This window comes from Pinus tabuliformis, chromosome 8 (assembly GCF_031772625.1).
Source record: "Pinus tabuliformis cultivar Carrire ecotype Pingquan chromosome 8, CPIR1, whole genome shotgun sequence".
NCBI classification, from domain to species: Eukaryota; Viridiplantae; Streptophyta; class Pinopsida; order Pinales; family Pinaceae; genus Pinus; species Pinus tabuliformis.
This window is the reverse complement of record NC_142294.1, coordinates 472,105,811-472,126,959: the sequence shown is the minus strand read 5'-3', so window position 1 is coordinate 472,126,959 and position 21,149 is coordinate 472,105,811.

Sequence of the window (21,149 nt, the reverse complement as noted above, 5' to 3'; positions counted from 1 at the left end):
TGCGCTGTCATTGAAGAGAATGAAGGAGTCTATGTCTGAATGGACAGCATATATTGGGAAATTTTGAGGCTTTTCTTCACTGCTGACCATGTATTTCATGAGTGTTTCTCTGTACAGTCTTTTTGGTTGCCCAAAAACAGAGATGGTGGCATATGACATGTCTAATTGCAGAGAACCTTGGAGTTTAGCTCCCCATGATCTTGATAACAGCATCCCATACTTGGGTGGGATGTCAGCAACTACCACATCCATTAGGATTGTCTTATTTGGGTATTGAACCAAGGACACACATAAATCTTTTATGAGCCCTAAACATTTGACTTGGCTAGAATCAAAGGAAAACAGGTCTTTGTATGGTCTTGTTATATCCAAGTTCAATCTTTCCATGACTGCTTTTGGCATAAGGTTGTGAGAGGCGCCTGAGTCGAACATTGCATTATGCAGTATTTTATCATGAACATGCAGGCTGACATAAAAAGGTAATATCCCTGTGACTACTGTTTTTCCATCTACCTCTGGGCCAAACAGTAATTCCGGAGTGTCATCTAGCACATTTACATCATCTTTGCTATTAGTGAGTTGAAGGGATTTCTTGATCTGTTGCTTGTATATGTCATGCTTGGCTAGCTCTGAGAGGGGAATTGCTATTTTTAGCTTACCAATCTCTGTGCCTAGGTCAAAAGGTTTGTCAGCTTGAGCTTTGGAGTCACGGATAGCAGTCCTTTCTTTGTTCATTAAATCTTCTTGTTGGATTTCATCTTGACTTCGAGACCTGCCCTTTTCACCCATGTTTTGAGGGGTAGTATTTAAATCAGGGTGAGAGGACGAAGTTGCCATGGGCTGTTGTAGTGGTGACAGTAGTTCAGTAACCTCTTCAACCACTACTTCTTTTGTAGGCAAGTTTGTTTTGTCATTAGGTTCTGTGACTGTGGTTTCTTTAGACTGCTGTTTATCTTTTATCTTTTCAGGTTGATTTACATTTACAGTCCTACTCCTTAGTTTGTACTGTTTATGGACTTCATAGACAGCAGTATCATATCCTTGTTTAAAATCAAAAGATTCTCCTGACTTGGTTTGGAATGTTTTGATTTCATCCTCCTCATGGTCCTCTTGTGTTAAGAAAACATGGCTTTTACCATCCAGACCCATTAAGTTAATCTCCGGATCTTCGTTAAGTTCATTGGATGTGGAAGTTTCTACATAATTTTCTTGAAAAGGGGGTCTAATGTCTTGGTCAGCACTTGTCTTTCCTATGTTTGGGTTCTGAGTTCTCCTAAAATTCGGATTTCTAGGAGGGTTGCTTTGTGATGCTTCCCATGATGACTTTCTCTCAACTGATTCCACTCTTTCACCCAATCTCTTCATGCTGTTTAGTATTGCATCTAACTTCTGATCAAAGCCCGAGGGTTCTTCTTTGAAGGTAGTCCTTTTCTCCAACTTTGCCCTGTTTCTTTTGGCAATTAGGTTAGCCTCTACTGTGACAGCAACTCTTTGAGCTTCTGCAAGGGTTGGAGGATCTCTTTCTTTCAACTGATAGGCCATATCAGGGTCAAAACCGTCAGGGAATTTATATAGGGCTAAATCAGGAGGGGGCCTTAAGTTCTGTGGAATAGCATTATATACATTGTTAAACCTAGCACAATATTCCAAAACTGTCTCCTGAGGACCTCTCTTAATAGTGTCATATTCACCAAGTACGTGGAGAGGATCTTTCTTCTTCTCCCATCTCTCAGTAAAAGCTTCGTAAAGCTGATCAGGTGTTGTAATGGAGTTTGCATTGAGGGATCTGAACCAAGTTCTAACATCCCCAGTTAAACTTTGAACAAAAATTCTCATTCTGACAGTGTCATCATCTATTTCATAGGTCTCAAAGTGGTCTTGCATCTTCTTGGCATGCTGGATAGCTGTTAGAGAGCCATTTGAGTCAAAATATGAGATTTTACTTTGATAATCTTGAGGTAAAGCTGCAGCATTAGCTGGTATCTGCAGAGGTGCATACCTATTGGCCATGTTTATGGGATTTATAGGGTTGACAGGAATAAATGGGACAACAGGGATTACTGGTGTAACAGGGTTAATGGGATGGGTAACTAATGGGAGAGTGGTTGAAAGAGTATGTGCAGTGGGTGAAGATGTGAGAGGAGGACTTTGAGGTGTTGATGATGAACTAGGGGAACTAGGGGTGGACCGGAAAAGAACTTTGCAGGGAGTGGGAATGAGGATAGGTTGATCTGAACTTATATCTGAATCAGCAGGCTTCTCCTGCTTTTGCTGTCTCCTAATGTTTTTTGGAATGATATTTGGATTATCAACAATGATGGGTTGATTAGGGTCAGGATTTGCCCTAGTGTGCCTTGGGTTTCTCTTGGGAGCCAGTTTCTAACTATTTTTCAGGACTTTTTATAGGAAGTTTTTATATATGCAAGGACTGGATGAAGATTTTAAAATGGCTATATATGTTTCAAAGCTAGGATGAAGATTCCCTAACTAGCTCTTCCCTAAAGCTGTCCTTGTATTACAAAAACAGTTCTAAGGCCTCTTGGTTGGTTTCAGGCTTGCTGGTAGCTTTGGAAGATAGATAGTAATTGAAAAATTTTAAGAAGTCCCCAGTTGAGTCGCCAATTATGTTAACACCCAGGTTGTTCCCTATGACTCCCAAGGGAATACGGCCGGGGTAACCACTAACCAATCTTTGGGCTACAGTTCCTAGCCTAACTGCAACCAGAGAGGGCTCTCTCTTTATGATTTGTCTCTGTTATGATGGCATTTTAGGCTAGCTATGATGCTTGGATTTTGTTTATGTTTTGGTTGAAGGATCTCCTTCAGGTCTTATGATGTAATTCTTTGATGGTGAGTTTCCATTGGGCAATGGAGTCCAGATGCTGTGAGATGATCTTATATGCTGAGTAGTGTTCTAACTGCAAGGCCTATTGTGTATTTAACAGACAAGTATAGACTTAAGTGATGATATATGTCAACCAGCAGAAATCTGTTAAGAATTTTCTGTTATGTTGGTGAAATGAAAATGAACGCAGAGCACAGGAGCAAAGTATGAATTCCTGTGACAGTGATCAATGTGAAAGATGTATTCTGAAAGTGCAGCAGCTTAAGAATCACACTTTATATAGATTACACCTGAAGAAAACATTTATAAACAACACAGACTGAACTCAGGGTGCTCAGTAAGCAAATCCTGGGAGTTATTCTTGTTCTCTGTTGCTTAATATTGGAAATCAGATAGCGTATATGGATTTATAACAAACAAACTAAACATGGAGAAAGTTACAGAGACTTATTGCATGGTAACATACGCAGGGATCCAGCAGTCATGAACAGGCACAGAACATCTTCAACACATCAAGCATCCACGAAATTCCATTGCTTCCTTTATTAACTTTCAGAAAACAATTACAACATAAGAGACTCTTCAGGAGGAATTCACAACAACCCTTGCTATCTTATGCGAAGGGGTTTATATAGAAATATGTATACAAAATATCTCAGGTATTGAGTCATCTGAGAGAGAGAAAATATCTTCAGTAGTGTTCAGAAAGTAGGCAAGAAGTTATTACAATGTTAAATGCAGCGTAAATGCCCTTCATGTCTGTCAGAGGATTGTTTTGACTTTTAGGAGTCGCTGAGTCAGTTGCATTACTCTGTATTAATTCTGGAGGTATGCATTTACTTTTGCTTGCGCAGTGAGTTTTCGGATTTGCCAGCTATGGTTCTCTTTTTCTGCTTTGTTGGCCGCTACATCCGCTGAGTTGGCTCAGCTTTGATTTTATGATGCCTGCTGACTTTGTTGACTTTTCTTTTCATCAAAATTTGTAGGAAAAACAAAAGTTGGTGCATGAGTTACTGTTTACAATATTCTCTGGATTGCATCTGTCCACCATTCCTGTGTAGGGAGCTGGTGCCTGAGGATGGCCTCCATTGTCTCTTCTGCTTCAGTATATTTGAAAAAATCTGGGGCCACATTAAATAAGTGATTAATTTCATTCATTATATAAAATAGATTTTCTATCTTACCATAGAAAATCTGCCCTGTAATAGGCCCTGTGTCTTCTGAAGTGCTGGCCTTCTCATTGACCTGTGCTGTGGCAAAAACATTCACTCTTTTAGCATACTGTTCATGGGTGAATAATTTCCCTCCGCTGTTCAGCAAGCTAGGGAGTCCTCTATTCTGCAATATCTGGAATCTCTCCATGAACCTGTTTACCTCTGTTTGCATATCCTGGGTTCTTCTGTCCAATGTCTGCACCAGATTTCTAAGAGTAAGAACCCTCTTGATCATTTGAATAGTTTCAGTTCTATTTGCAATCCCCATGGTGGCCAACTGAGAACTTGTTCTGTGATTGAGCACATTGATCATTCTTGTAGCAATTTCAGGCATATTTCCCAATAAGGCCCTTGATGTTCGGATTTCCCTCTGTGCCTTTGGAATGAGCTCTAGTTGCTCATGGATTGTCTCGATGTATGGCCATTGGTTATTGATGGATTGACCAATATTGGACCATATCATTGCTCTGATCTCAGCTATGATTTTGTCTAGCTTGAGCTCATTCTCAAGCTCCTTGATTTTGTCCTTAAGGGCTTTGATTTCCCTGGCCTTCTCTCCCACTTCTCTTTTTGTCTTATCATGCCTTTCATTTACCTTGGCCAGCTGTTCCTTAGTTTCATTCAGCTCTGTCATCTGGGCTTCCAAAACTTGTATTTCATTCTTTAGCTTTTGCATATCTAGGCTCTGATCCGTGCTGATGGGTGCTGCTGAAGTAGATGTGGCTGTTTGTTCAGTTTGTTGAGGTGGAGGCACAGTGGTAGGAGCAGTGTTCTCAAGATTGATGACCGGGGGAGGCTGAGAGGTCTGGCCCTCTTCCCTTTGCTTTAGTGCTGCTTGCAGTGCCACCTGTGCGGCCTCAGACTCTCCTAATTTCTCTTGTGTCTGCAGGAGCTGCTTATATATAGATATTAGTAGATCTGTGGCATCCTTTTCCATCCTTTGTTGGGCTACCTCATCTGTTTGGGGGTGAATGGTAGCTGGGAGTTTGACTTTCTTCCTTAATGCAGCCATGTCAGCATCTCTAAGTTTCAGGATCTCTTGTATCCCTTTGATGTCATTGGGATTGTGCCCAATTTCTATAATGATTTCCTCCAGGGATTTTATCCTGTTGTCTTTGGCCTGAGATGAAGCCCTCTCCAATTCTAGTTGGGAGGCTGTAGCATTCAAACTACTTGTTAATTTATAATTCTCCAAAGTCTTGTCGGCCAATGAAGCATACACCATTTCACCAGTTTGCTTGTGCAGCTCAATTTTATCCATTGGGTGGATGTCCTTGGCCAGGACCTCTAGATTAGTCCTGAGATAATCTGCAGTAGATTGTGGCTGGAGCGCGGTGGGCATAAAGTGGCTCATTATCATTTTGCCTTCACTTACATCAAAAGCAGACATAAGTCTCTGCTGATTGGAAGGAGCCATGTTTAGCAAGTGATTATACAGTTGTACTTTGATAGGATCACTTCTCCTCTTAATGTCTATAAACTGCTGCTTGATGCTTACTTGTCCTTCTTTCTGCTGGCTGGAGGAGCTGACCTCCCCTCCCATGGTCCTGTCTTGTTCCTGCTGGAAGGAACTTGCTGAAGTTTCTCTGCTGGGTGGGCCCATGCCCAATGCCTCCCTTATTGCTATATCCTCCTCTGGAAAATCATTGAGTCTCTGCCTTTTCTCTCCCTGGTTAATGGATGAAGTCAGGGGAGTCTCTCTGTCTCTTTTTCTAAAGAGAAATGTATCCTCCTTTTGAGGGGTTTGGAGGACCGAGGCATCAAAGGTAGTGTCTTGTCTTGCAGGTTCCGTTTTTTCAGTGGTCTGAGGAGTCTCCACTGTTTCCTTTTGGTGGGCAGACTGCTCCTGCCTTTGTTCTTCTTGGTGTTGTTGCTCTTGCTGGTCTGGTTCTTCTTGCTGCCCTTGCTGCAGCCCTTCTGCTTGCTGCTGTTGTTTTAGTTGCTGTTCCTGCTCTTGCTGCTCTGGCTCTATCTCCATCACCTTTTCTTTTCCCTTTTCTGATATATTTCCAGCAACTCTCGTGGCTTGCTGTTGGGCAGTTGAAGAAGATGCTGCTGCTCCAATTTGTATGCTTGGTAGTGAGCTGACCTGTAGATTTGGATCGGTCAGAGCTTGTTGGCGCTGAGGAAATTGACGTTCCGGTGGTCAGGAAACTCTTTTCCGCGACTGGTGCAGGTTTAAACGTAGTTTTGCATGCAGAACACAACAACGACGAATGCACAAAAATGGTAAAAAACACGAATTTTTGGCTAAAATAGACCTTTTGGTGCTTTTGGCGCGAATCCGTGATGATGTCAGCATGACGTCATTGGTGGGGTCAAGGTCGGATGACGTCATGCTGACGTCATCGGGTGACGTGGCGGGGTCTGGTTGGTCCACAGGGGCAGTGAGATGGCAGGACAGGTGGATAGTACGCATAACTGTCGGACGTCGGAAGGACTCCGACGCGATCAGGGCCGTCGGATCTGGAGGGCCTGATCCAACGGTCATCGGGGAGGTGACATGGGCAGTGTATACGGAAGCGGGCGGAGGCAATAAAACATGTTTTGAACGGGTTTTCAATGTATTTCGAAAAGACGATTTGCATGCGCTTAACCTTGGTTATACGGCTGAAAGTGGGTTTTTTCATGTTTTTTGCCCTTTGAAGCGGGTAAAGGTGGAATTTAAGCCCTTTAGGGGTTTTTTATGTGCAAAAGGGGTAAAAATAGAGGAATCAGCTCATGAAGGGGAAGGGGTAGTTGGCATAGGTTCATCAACATGACCTGGTGTCATTTGATTCCTGACTCGAAACTTTATTGGCTATAATACCAAAAGGGGGAATATTTATAAGATTTTGGGGTTTATACACCGTGGTGTTAGTAATAATAGGGAAAAAGGTGTTATAAGGGATTTATATAGTAGAATTAGAGTTAACATGGATGAGGGGGTGAGTGGAGGGGAAACCATTTAAGTTTATGTGAAACAAACTTGGTTTTGAGAGTATATCAAAATGAAAAGATTTTTAGACAAGAAATGTGGCTTCTAAAGATTAAGAACCACCATGAAACCTTAGTCTTTTCCATGAATCTTAGCTGATGGGGGAATGTTAGAAATGAAATTGGAGGGGAATGAGGGAAATTAGTCATGGTCCTTGCTGCAACTTGATGAATATGCACACTTTGTCACTTGATAGACTTTGCCTTGGTAATCATAGTCACCACGCCTGCAATGGTGAAAGTAGCCTTTTCTGCAACCACCACTACCTACCCAGCTACTTACCTAGCATTTTTATTTCTTCTTGGAGGGTGCACTTGGACTTGCAGACCCTTACTTGCCTTTTCTTTTCTTTGGCTTTTTCTTTGTTTTTTCTATCTACTTCTACCCTTGTCTCTTCCAAGGTCCCAGATTAAGCTGTTGGGAACCTTTTCTTCTCTACCTGAACTATTTGTCTGCCAAGATTGAACAGTTTGGACAGACTCCTTTCTCTATTCTATAACTCAAAATTGAAACATGGCATGATCCAGGTTAAACTGTTGGGTCATCCATCAAAATTGAAATAAGGTCATCAACATTTGAAACACTTTACACACCTCTTGCTCTCTAGGAAATATGGGATCTTTGTGAACTCAAAGCAGAGCATATTTGGACTTTCTCTTGCCAATCATGAAATATGAAACCTATTGGTATAGGTATCCAACACCATCCACATTTGGGGTTAATGCTACCAATCCATCATGTCAATGTCGCCGATATGTTCAAGAGAAGTCGCTCAAAGAATTCACCTGTGTCTCATCCACTGCAATACATCTACGCTCCATTCTTTCATGACCGCCACCCTGAAGCTTATATCATCAGATCATTTTCACCTCCATTAAAATCATTTGCTCCGTTCTGTGTCATAGATGTGGGATTCACTAAGGCCCTCCTATGATGGATCGCTTCTTGTCAACATCAGCTCATTATCCAGGAAGTTGATCTAGGAACAACCCTTTCAGTACTTTGAAGCTTGCATGCCTCAATGGCAAGTTTCTCACTTTCGGCGACAGGTTTACATCAATGGCCTTCGACCGAAAGATTTTGCGTGGTGTTCGACGCCAAGTCCCTTATTCACACCACGTGAATTGTACTGTAGTACCTTGAGGGTCATCATCATTATCGGTGATTCCTCTCGCGCCTGTTAATAACTTACATCATCGGCTGGTAATCAGGCAATGTCTTTCCATGTTCGACTCCAGAACATCTTTCACATGGATCGACTTGTACTTTGAGTGAAGATCGAATGAGATTGAAGACCTCAGATCTAGTTTCATCCATTCGGGCTGCGATATATATTCAGGAAAATAAAGACATCAAATGTACATCATTGCTGCACAGATAATCATCCAATCAAAGAGATGATGGCTCTACCAGAATCATCAGTCTACACTCAGACGATTGTCTGTCTTATGTACATGAAAATGAATTTATAAAGCTGAGCATGGGAATGCCCGCCTCAGCTACATCATGAAAATATTATGAAGATAATGTATTGTATTGTATCTTATTACAGGTCGCCTTCCAGCTTGAAAAAAACTTTGGATCCTCATGATAAAGCATTTCGCCCAACATCAAAAGATTAACGACCTCATGCTTTAGGGGGCGACTGTTATAGAAATTTTTGGGCACTGCAACCCCAATCATATATGTCCATAAACCAAGGGCTTCTAAGTCCCTAAAAGTGTTGTTCCAACCCCTAAAAGAACAAGATCAACTGATTACATCATCTCCCAGAAGTTCTCCATGAAAAACTACTCAGAACTGGTCAAAGTTGGACCATCTCACCTGCTCCATGGTCAAAGTGCGCTACATCCCACCTAAATGCACACGGGAGGTGCGATGCATACTGAAAATCCCTTCTATGGGGTGCGATGGGCGAGAGTAGATAAATGGCAGAGTCAATTTGCGAGGTGGAGGATCATGGAATCTTCCAGAAACTTCTCCTGTGACACTTGCCTCTCTGCATTCGCCCAGGGATGAGTAAGAGATCATCAATCTCCAAGTGGAATCAAGAACTATCAGAGAGAGGACACTAATAAAATCTCAGAAGCTGACTCACCCCCCTTGCTAACATCTATATATGGATCCCTCATCCCAGAGATCCGGAGGCTGGAATTTTGTATCTTGTAAGGAAGTGCTGCTGGTTTCTTGGTGTAACATCATAGTGTTGGGTGATCTAAGCTTTTCATGAGGTGAAGAAGGGCTTTCTTGGTGAGAGGATGATGCTGGGTCAGAAAAATTGGTTGTAATCCTCTTTGCTATTCTTGATATTAATAAAGCTATTCAAGTTTTCCTCCACATTCCTGTATGATTGATGATATATGCATTTGTGTGGTCAATATATATCTGGTCCTATATTGTTTATGATAGTAGATCTCTGTTCTTGGATAGTGTTATGCTGCGTTGATTCCATAGGTGCTCTTTGAAGCTGGGTAGACAGGGAAAATTTTAAGAACCCCCCCTAAATTTATAAATATAATAAATGGGCGAATCTCCATGGTATATAGGAAAAATGAAAGGCGACTTTATCAATAATATAATATGTATATATAATTTTTTGGCGAATCTCTCACCATGCATGGCGAATATTTTACTCAATTATAACATCTTGTAAGATCTTGGCGAGTCTTTCACTAAATAATAAAACTTTGTAAAGTCCTAGTGAATCTTAACATAGGCTACATGATGGTTTAATTCCCCCATTTAAATAGGCTACGTTCCAGGTGAATACCATGGGTCAATACCATGTGCCATTTTGGTGAATACCATGGGTCAATACCATGTGCCATTTTTATTTTTATTAATTCTAATATTAGGGTTAATAATGGTTTTTTGCATGGTATTAATAACAATCTAGTCCATGGTATTTGTCCCATAGTATTTTGGCCATAGGTTTCACCTAAATATAACCCATTTTTTGAGTGTTCGTAAATATAAGGTGACTTATGGAGTAAATATAAAAAAATGTTTTATTTGTTTACCATACCTCTCGTTTATTTATATTTTTATTAATTTACCATACCTCTTTTACAAATATGGTATTTGGCCCATAGGATTAACTTAAATAAAACCTCTTTCTTGAGCCTTCATAAATAGAACGAGGGTTATGGGCTAAATATAAAAAGAGGTTTTATTTATTTACGATACGTCTAGTTTATTTATATTTATATTTATTTACCATACCTTTTGAGTAAGTATAAAAAGACGTTTTATTTATTTACCATACCTGCACTTTACTTATATTTTTATTTGTTTACACCCTTACATGTATATAAGGTGACTTATGTAGTAAATATAAAAAATGTTTTATTTATTTACCATACCTCTCATTTATTTATATTTTTATTAATTTACCATACCTCTTTTATAAATATGGTATTTGGCCCATAGGATTCACTTAAATAAAACCTATTCTTGAAAATGGGCGAATGGATTCACTTAAATAAAACCTATTCTTGAAAATGGGCGAATGGAAGGTTGTAAGTCCTAATTTCAAGGGCTAAATTTACCCTTTTTACCCTCTCCCTTAAAATAAGGTGGGCTATTTGAGGTGATTTGTAAAAATGTACTATGATACAAAATATTCGCCCACTAAAAATTTAAAACCCTTTAATTTCGCCAAAGGGCGAACATTCGCCCCTAAAATTATCCTTGTGGGTAGACGAGGAAGCAAGTGGCAAAGATCTATCAGAAGGGAGAGGAATCAAGCAAGGAACCAAGCGCAAGACAGAGGTTTGTCTCCTTTTTTCCCCTCTTATCTACTTCTCATAAAGGAAAATGAAAGTAGTTTTAGTTTGTTTGTTTCTAAGATAGCTACCAGTCTTAGTGGGACTAGCAGCTTTGCATAGACACTAGATTTCCCGATAACAAATATGATCTTCAGAGGTTGATGACACCGGATTGTGCAAACGAGGAGACCAGTCCCTTAAGATCCTAGGAATTCAAGGACAATCTCGATGATAGTGGTCTCCTCTGCAAATGACACATGGAGATTTAGGCTTAGACGGTGCAGTGTGTGGATTTTCGTTAGACAATGCACGGTTACCCCTTTTTTCTTTTGGCTCCTTCTTCTTCTTTTCCTTCTTCTCCTTCCCCTTGTTCTCCTTCTTAGTTACTTGATTTTTGGCTTTACCAGTTTCATCAAGCAAAGAAGAAGGAAGGGAGGGAGAAACGGATGAAGTGGAAGGTTGGGGGGTAACTTTAGCATCATCTAGTTGCGAACTTGATTGTTCAAGAATCACGGTGTTTTGAACGACAGAGGTTGAGAAGAGCCATATGGGCAAGCCAATCGTCAATCCTGGTAGTGACAATGTGGCCATATGGGGCGCACCAACATCTCCCCAAGAGGAGAAAGGACTAGGATTTCCTCCAAGGGGAAATCCTTGGTTGGTAGACTCCATTTTTCTCAACCTAAGACCAACGCGGGAATAGTGATGTTATTTCGATTAAAATAAATTTTAGACACTTTGACACAACTTGTTTTTTCGATTTTTAAGAGTCGAGAAAAAACAAAAGATGACTCTAGTCGCCTTCGATTTTTAATGAGCCTGAAGTGACAAGTGCTCAGATGGAACTTTTCCTTTAAGGAGTCTGAAAAGGAATGAAAGAGACTACTTTGGAAATCTAGACAGAGGGATTACCAAACCAATCGCAAAACTACATAATACTTTTTACGGTATGGCAGTCAATCTTCTCGAATGCTGTGTTCAGTGCATTGCGATCGATAGGGCGGAAGACATGGCTTCCTAAGGATAAAGGATATAGCCTATTGTGGTCTCCCAATATATACTCGACGGTACGTGGGAGCACAAGTCCGTATTGGCGCTTGTCGTCTCAAAGAGGATGAATCACCCAACCAACGATGAAAGCTATAGTTACTAGGATTTATGACGCCGGAATACGTCTCTAGCCTAGACTTCTAAATGTTGTGTGTTAGGTTCCAAAGCATTTTTATGTTCATTAAATTTATTTTACAGTTGATCTTGCTTAAGAAATTTTCCTTTCAGGTTCACCACGTGATGTAGATGTACAATTCCTAAAATGCAATCTAAGATGATAAACAATCGTTTAATCTTCTTTTTTCAATGAAAATCCTAGCTACTAAGGAAAGAGGACTGAGATTCTTTCAACATAGAGCACCAAGCACACACTAAATGCACTGTCCTAAATCAAACCAACAAGCAGTCTAAATGAAAATGCACATGCATGTATTTGTTTTTCACTTTCTTAATGTGTGGATGACAAAAAGAATGCTGAGTACAAATCTGAATTATTTTTCAAAGTGACATTACTAACAAGTTTCTCTTCAAGACGAAATGAAGACAATGACGACACTTTGCGATTTATGAATTGAAAACTTGCTTTCGACACTTGAAAAACTACTAATTCAAATCAAATACAAGAGTAACAGTACAATCGACCATCAAGAACAATATGGTTCTCTTCTATGACTGAAAACGACACTTACGACACTTTTAGATCAAGAAACGACAATTCAATTACGCTACTTCTTTGTAAAATAGAACTGAAAATGGCACACAATACACAAAAACACTCACAGTTCTTTGCACAATGGAGGTGGAATGATGGAAAGGAAGAGGGTTTCCACAGTGGTATACTGATCACAGACAACAAAACTCCTAAATAGAGCTGAAGAGAGTGAAGAAAAACCAAAAATCTGAAGGCAAACTTAGCCTTTTCTGACCATCGCACCTGTTACACAGGGAATCCAGTATGCATCCCACCTACTGCACACGGGAGGTGCGATGCATACAGACTTCCTTGAAGAGAGGGTGCAATGGTACAGTGCGAGACTTTTACTTGGTCTTTGATCACAGTTTGCAGCTCAGTTCAGGGATTTAGGCCGAGCAAGTGATGTTCAGTAAATATAAATCACAGGGGTCGATCTAAAGAGGTTACTAGAGCCACCACCAGGGCAATTAGAATGTTTGCAAATCGATTGTTTAGTTTATAAACAAAAACCAGAGATAGACTGAAGCAACATTGATCTACTTTGCACTTGCATAGGAAATGCAGTTCGAAGGGTAGATGGCTTGACTTCAGGCTCCGTGTATAAGCTTATAAAACAAAAAAATATAAGCAAGCAAACAAGCTATTCGCTCCCCAGTGGAGTTGCCATTTTGTTATCAGGAAATCTAGTGTCCACTCGGAGCTACTAGTCCCACTAAGACTGGTAGCTATATTAGAAACAAATAAACTAAAACTACTTTCGATTTCCTTTATGAGAAGTAGATAAGAGGGGAACAAAGGACACCAACCTCAGTCTTGCGCTTGGTTCCTTGCTTGGTTCCTCTCCCTTCTGACAGGTCTTTGCCACTTCTCCTTCGTCTACCCAGCTTCAAAGAGCACCTATGGGATCAAAGCAGCATAACACTATCCAAGAACAGAGATCTACAATCATAAACAATATAGGACTAGATATATATTGACCACACAAATGCATATATCATCAAACATACAAGAATGTGGAGGAAAAAATGAATAACTTTATTAATATCAAGAATAGCAAAGAGGATTACAACCAATTGTTCTGACCCAGTGTCATCCTCTCAGCATGAAAGCCCTTATTCACCTCATGAAAAGCTTAGATCACCCAACACTATGATTTTCACCAAGAAACCAACAACACTTCCTTACAAAATACAAGATTCCAGCCTTTGGATCTCTGTGATGAGGGATCCATATATAGATGTTTGCAGGGGGGTGAGTTAGCTACTGGGTTTTTGATTAGTGTCCTCTCTCTGATAGTTCTTGGTTCCACTTGGAGATCCATGATCTCTTACTCATCCCTGGGCGAATTCAGAGAGGCAAGTGTCACAGGAGAAGTTTCTAGAAGATTCCATGATCATCCACCTTGCAAACTGTCTCTGCCATTTGTCCATTCTCGCTCATCGCACCCTACATAAGGGATATTTAGTATGCATCACAATTTTTACCCTGAGCAGGTGGGATGCATCGCACCCCTAGCACTGAGCAGCCTGTATGGTCCAGTTTTGACTAGTTCTGAGAAGTTTTCCATGGAGAACTTCTAGGAGAAGATGTAATCAGCTGAACTTGTTCTTTTAGGGTGTGAAGCAACACTTTTAGGGACTTAAAAGCCCTTGGTTTATGGACATGTATGATTGGGGTTGTAGTGCCCAAAAATGTCTATAACACCTGCCACTGCTCGTATTCAGAAACCGCGCCCTATGGAGGTCGCACCTTCAGTGCTTCTTGAGGATGCAACTCCACGACTGGTGAGAGAGGGTTTCAACTGAGGGTCACATTTTAGAGTGCATGGTTGGGGTTCCCCCTTGCGACTTCACGCTCTGAATGAGAAGCTTGGGTCTCAATTCTCAATTTCTTTGCTTGGGATGAAAGAATCTAGGAAAATGGGTAGAATGGAATAACTTGTGAACATGTGATGACTATTTACGCACTTCTTTCTGCCATGAACAACAATATGTTGAGTGACAATGACACCACTATGGCCGTCATAGCTAATGGGGTTACGATTTCAATTGGCACTTATTGGAGACAATGGTGATGATGGCCCCGGGGACGTCAACTTGGCCTTTCTTGTACACCAATTCCTGCAAGTTCGACGTGCCCATCCACTGCAGATTGGTGATCTCAGTATGATGTGGATGGAGTCTCAGATGTTTGATTTCGCCAAGTTTAGTTCTGGATTGAAATTTAAGACTACTATTCTTGCAATGCAGAATTTGGAACCCTCCAGAAGGATTCCCTTGACACACATGGTTGTAAAGAAACGCATGTGCAACAATCCCTCTAGTAAATCGAAACACTTCCCTATAGCTTTGTGGCTCTTGTAATGTTGCGTTGTCACCTTTGATAGAGTCGAATCACCTTACAATGTAATATACGGCACCAGCGATGGTTTGCTCACTCTATTGAAACATGAGCTCATTACACAACGTGGAGTTGCATGATGGTCATCCTCTGCGTATATTTTGACTCTATGAGTCAAGTACAACATATCACACCTGAAATCGATACTTGAAACTATCTTCTTTGCTATCATTCTCTCAGAATACAGAGAGTACTTGATTATTTGAAAGGTTTTTTTTTCTTTGTAATATGAAATCGTGGCGTCGTGTTGCGACTAATTACAACGCAACCCTTCATGCCCCTTTAACGCCTTTCGTTATAGACAATTACTGATGTAACATGTGGTCTTGGATGCTTCAAATAGATAAATCTCGGTGCTCCGTCATTCGACACAAATCTAACCTGTCCTCTTAACAAATACAAGCGATGATCCTTGTGCCAGTTGTGCTAGATGTGTTGGTTTCATTAGCGTATACTTCAACCAAGTTTCCAACACTATGAGCAGGTCGATATTGTCATAGTGGTTATGTATTTTAAAATTATAGTGTGGAAAAAGAGGCTTTGTGTCTCAACCTTTGCATTCATGAAAATCATAATGTCTCAACCTTTGGCATCCATGACAATCGTGTGTACATATACTGCTTGGATGGAGTGAATGTGTATCAGTTCAATGGGATTTCACATACTTATTACAAGACCATGATGCATGATGCATTTGTTTGCCACATCACTTATGTGATGTAAACATACAATCATTCACACAACTCTTTATATGGCACTTTCTTTTACCAGGTCAAATGGCATATAGCTCTACTCTTTGAGAAAGGATCGCGTGAATATGTTATTTGTATTAAATAAGCCCTACATTATTCACCATTACTTAGCTAAGGAAGATTTCTTTAAATATTGATGTAAACTCACATTATTCCAACATCAAACCCTTGATGGTGCCATTTGTGCCTTGTGCACATTTTGAGTGTGGGTCGGTCATTATGATGGCACCATATGTGCTTTAAGAGGGCTTTGGATAAAGGTGATGTCTCCAGTGTGAGACTACCATAAAGAATAAAAGGCCATGTCTCCATAGTGCAACTGCCAGAGGGTAGCACTCCTTTGCACTTGTTTGGAGATATTCTTAAATGACTTTTCTTTATGCTCATAACATCCCTAACACATCTCCAATGGTAGACATTAGTGTCGATTATCAAAATATTTCTTCACATATCTAGCATTAAGATATAGTCTTCGTGCATATAGGAGTTGTGACCCTTTGACTATTCTTTGGTACAAAATAGAAGGTGTTGTCTCACTTTCCCTACATAGCACAATAATACATGTGTTAATTACATGATATATATAATAACAATGCTTCACAACTCACTAGAAACCAAAGCCTAGGGTGCATGAATGTGTGCTCAATGCTCTTTTGAAAATGTCATGCTTTGGCTTTCGGTCCTTTTATACAAGTTTGTTTAGTTCTGAACACATGCATTAACCTAACAGCCAAGGTGGTGTTAACATGTCAAGGGGTTCTTGTAATGATGCAAATCCAGTGGGATGTGATGCTAATGGGAGTGCACACATGGGGGCATAAGGGTGAGGTTGAAACATGAAGGTGACTCTCATTCTGACCAGCTAGGGTTTCAAGGATGTGCACAATGAGGAAAACAATACATCAACCCAAATGAATTTGGAAGGGATGAGGATGATGGTGAGGTAAAGTCATCGACAAAAGGTATTCCCATAAACCCTAATGCTACTGATGAGATCATGCTTCGAGATAAGATGAGAAGGGTGAAGATGATAAGCACCCTAGAGAATGAGGATTAATTCAAAGCAGGGTTGGACCTTCAATCACATACGTCTAGGGTTACAAGGATGCAAGGGGAATATATAATTCTCACAAACCCTAATGCACATGCTGAGGTGTAGGATCAGCCAAGAACCTAGGGGAATATGTTCTGAAATGACTCTCACCATGATTTCATGCGACGTCAATGAGACTGCACCCCTAGAGGCATGCGAATCAGGTTAAAACAGGAAGGGTATCACTCTTTTTTCAATTTAAGGTTTTCCCAAACCCTAGTATGGTCAACCTAATGAAATCCATATTGAAGTCTTGTCTATCCATGCATAGTGTCTCCACTAATTGGCAATGAGTACTATGGAAAGTTAAGTTTCAAATTCATGTGAGACTCTCAACACATCAATGAAGTGACAAACCTTCAAAACCCTAATGCAATCATGAGGATTCAATATAGGAAATGTGAACGGGAACACCAACATGGTTTTATAGGAAGGTCACGGGGAGAGTAACTAGCTAAAAAACATGATCAAAACTTTAATGACTCAAGGGGAGCATAGGGGGGAACTCAAACTTTTGAATATACCCGAATATAAAATAGATGAAGGAAGTTCATCCACATCCACCCAATATGTGATCTTCATACACATTTTTTACATTTTTTATAATTTAGTTGAATTTTTTCGATATAGTATTAAGGTAGGGGATTTTAATGGATATCTAAGAATAACACTTAACCCCTAAACCAATGATAATGAATAATAAGTTGAAGAGTAATGTTGTAGTTAGTGTTTAAGGGTTGAGGTTCTTGTTGTCTCCCTTTATGTATGTGTGTATGTATTTTATATGAGCACTTATTTATAAGTTCCACATCAGAGGCAAGTTTCTCGTTGGTATGTTTGTGCATTTTTTGGGAAATAATTCTTTACAGGAGTTTGGATAAAAAGTTGAAGTGATTTCTCTCTTTTGATATCTAAGATTTCTTAGTAGAGTGGTTGCCTCTTTTATTTTGCTAATGTGTATATGACTTGTGGGACTAGCATATGGTCTAAAACCATGACCTAGGGGCATCGAAGCCATTAAATCACCTAAGGATTGCACCTGGCTTGGGCCACCCCACCCCTAACATCGTTGGATTTTTTTTGGTGTCTCCTCTTAACTACCATGAGTTTCAAAACTTGGTTTCCTTACATAATGAAGCTCTCAAAATCCAATTGCACTAGCAAGATTTGACAAATAGAGTGGTGGTTGAAAGAACCTTGTAAGATTTTGTGATGTAGAACATTGTGCAAACTAGGCTTGCTACTTGAGGTGTTAGATAAAACCCTAATAATAAACCACAACTATGACTCATATACGTGTGGTTTCATGTTCAACCTAAAAACTTAGAGATTTTTCCTTAGGTGAAACTCTAGTATAAGTATCTAAGAGAGCATTGAAGACAACATTGATATGTGACCAATTACCATTAATATGGGCTCAAAAGAGAGCTTCTAAGATATAGTGCCAATGCTAGACGTATGGAGATATTGTTGGAGTGTAGAATTTAATCTTTGTATAGTGCACATTGGTTTGGAGTTTCAAATTCAAGTTTAACTGAGAGAGTAGTGCCCATAACAACTTTTCTCAATGAGAGTAAGAAGCCAAGGCCGCTACGAAGAGCTTCTATGTAGTTGATTTTATGATGCATAGGATCCTTGTGTGGATGGATTCAGGTGGAAAGCACCAACCATGCAACTTTTAGTTAGGACCCTGGTGTAAGCATTGACCTGATGTAGCAAAATATTTTGAGCTAGGAAAAAGATGGGGATAGACCAACCCTAAATAAAAAGTGCTTTAATTATGTAGTGTGTATCATATGAAAGACTAGAGTTTTATAAATGAAGTGCTAGCCATAATCATGCAACAATAATCATAGATTTTTTTTGAAAAGGGGGCATGGAATATTGAGTTGGGAGAAGCAATTGACTAGGTTTTTCAGGGAATGCACTAGATGGATAGGGTTTCCACAGGCCTAAGGGTCTTTGAGATAGGATTTTTGAGTTATAGTTTAAAACCATGGGGAAGGAATATAGAGGAAGATTTAGTTGATTTTCCTAATAACTTATTCACTAGATGGTCAATATATCTAGTCCAATCCAATGGATAATCCTTATGGTCTCAACACCCCTTCAATATAATCTATGAAGATAGGGTCCCAACCCCTAGAAGAGGAGATGGTAGCCATATTAGGAGAACTAACTAGAGCCTAGGCCAACAACCAAATTTGTAACATGGTATCTTTGTGTGATATGATGTTAGGCCCAATCGATCAATTCCATTATGTAATCAAGCTAGATTAAGAATGGTGTTATCCAAGCATATTTTTGAACATATGGTGGCATAGGGGGCTTATTCTATGAATGCAAAACTATTAGAGAAATTACCCTTAAAACAAGAGTATATACCCCACACATTCAGTCCAACTTATTTGGTACTTGGATTTGATGTCACATTAGGGGAATTTTGAGGTCTAAAATGGGCCTCTTAATAAAAATGTACAACCAAAATAATCTTCATAAGAACCAATAGGATTCAAGATGATGATGTCAACCATGGGGGATGATTTCACCATTTTTGGAGTAAAAAAGTAAAAGGATTAAAAAATAATAAAATAATAAAACTACTTTTTCAACTTGTCTCCCTAAGGTTTTACTCAAATTTCGAGTGGGAGTACTTATTGGATGAAAATTTAATTCCTCATCGAAGGAGTACCCATGTTGCATACTTTCGATGGACCCTGCTACACGGAAAATAAGAAATACATGAAAAAACGTGATTGCAATCTTGTTTTTGATGTATTTCTCATTTTTCGTGTAGTAGGGTCCATCAAAATTATTCAACATGGGTAATCCTTAGATGAGGAATCAAATTTTTCATCCAACGAGTGTTTACGCTCGAAATTTGAGTAAACCCATAGGGAGATAAGTTGAAAATAAGAGTTGAAAAAATAATTTTTTTCTTTTTTCCCTCTAAAATTTGATGATGTAATCTAATCTTATTTTATGATTTCCACTATTATTTTATAATTTCCTTAGGAGGACCATTTTAGACCTCAAAATTCCCCTAATGAATTTGCTCCACTCTTTATACCTGGGGTTATAAAATATCTAGGGTCTTAATTGTCTCAACCTTATTTTGTTGGGAAACCAAACATTATGGCACAAACTTCCGAATATCATTTTAAGGTCATCCCAAAAAAATTCCTTCTTGAACTTGTGGTAAGTTTTTAAAAATCTTGAGTGCCCTCCCATAGGAGAGGTTTGCAATTCCAAAAAGAACCTTTTGTTTAAGTTGGGAGTTCTTACATAGATATAAACGATCTATGTGCTATAGTGAATCATTTTTCCAAATAAATGTATCAGGTGGATTGGTGTCTTGTTATAACTTTTGAATGAAGGCCCACACCTCTTCATCATTCTTCCATTCATCTCTTGCTTCAGTTATCCAATCAGGTTGGATAATAGAAATGGCACATAGCATTGCCTCCACGTCCTCATCCTTTCTTGAGAGTGCATCTGAAACAACATTTTTCTTCCATTCTTTTGTAGATGATTTCAAAATCATAACCCAACATCTTTGTGACCCATTTATGTTGCTCTTCTCAAGATAATATTTGTTCCAATGAGTATTTAAGACTATCATAATCTATTTTTACCTTGAAGTGTATTCCCATTAGGTAAGGGTGTCATTGCTTCAAGGCATGTAATATTGCTAGCATTTCCATCTCATAAATATGTTTGTGTAAATTCTTTCCCTTGATTGCATGACTTTCAAAAGAAACGGGTCTTCCTTCTTGTATTAAAACAACACCAATGCCATTTCTTGAGGCATCACACTCCATAATAAAGGTTTTTGTGAATTTTGGTGTAGCTAAGATCAGAGCGCAACACATTGTCTCTTTAAGATGTTCAAAGCCTTAGTTTCTTCTGGAGTCCAAAAAAATGCATCTTTATTCAATAATGTCATTAAAGTTGCTATTGTTTGCCCATAATTCTTAACAAACTTGTGATAATACCTTACCAACATGATAAATCATGGAAGCTACCTTAAAGTCGTGGGGATTTTCCATTCCTTGATGTCTTTATTTTTGTTAGGGTCTACCTTAACACCCTCATGAGATACAATATGACCCAAATATTCCACCTCTTGTACCCCAAAGGAACATTAAGAGGGTTTTGCATACAATTGTTTCTCCTCCAATGGTTTGAGTACTCTATCAACATGTTGAACATGATCTTCCCAAGACTTGTTGTAGATTAATATATAAAAAAAATATGAACACAAATTTTCTAAAGAATGATTTGAAAGTGGAATTAATTAAACCTTGAAATGTGGAAGGTGCATTAGTAAGTCCAACATTCATGACCAAAAATTCAT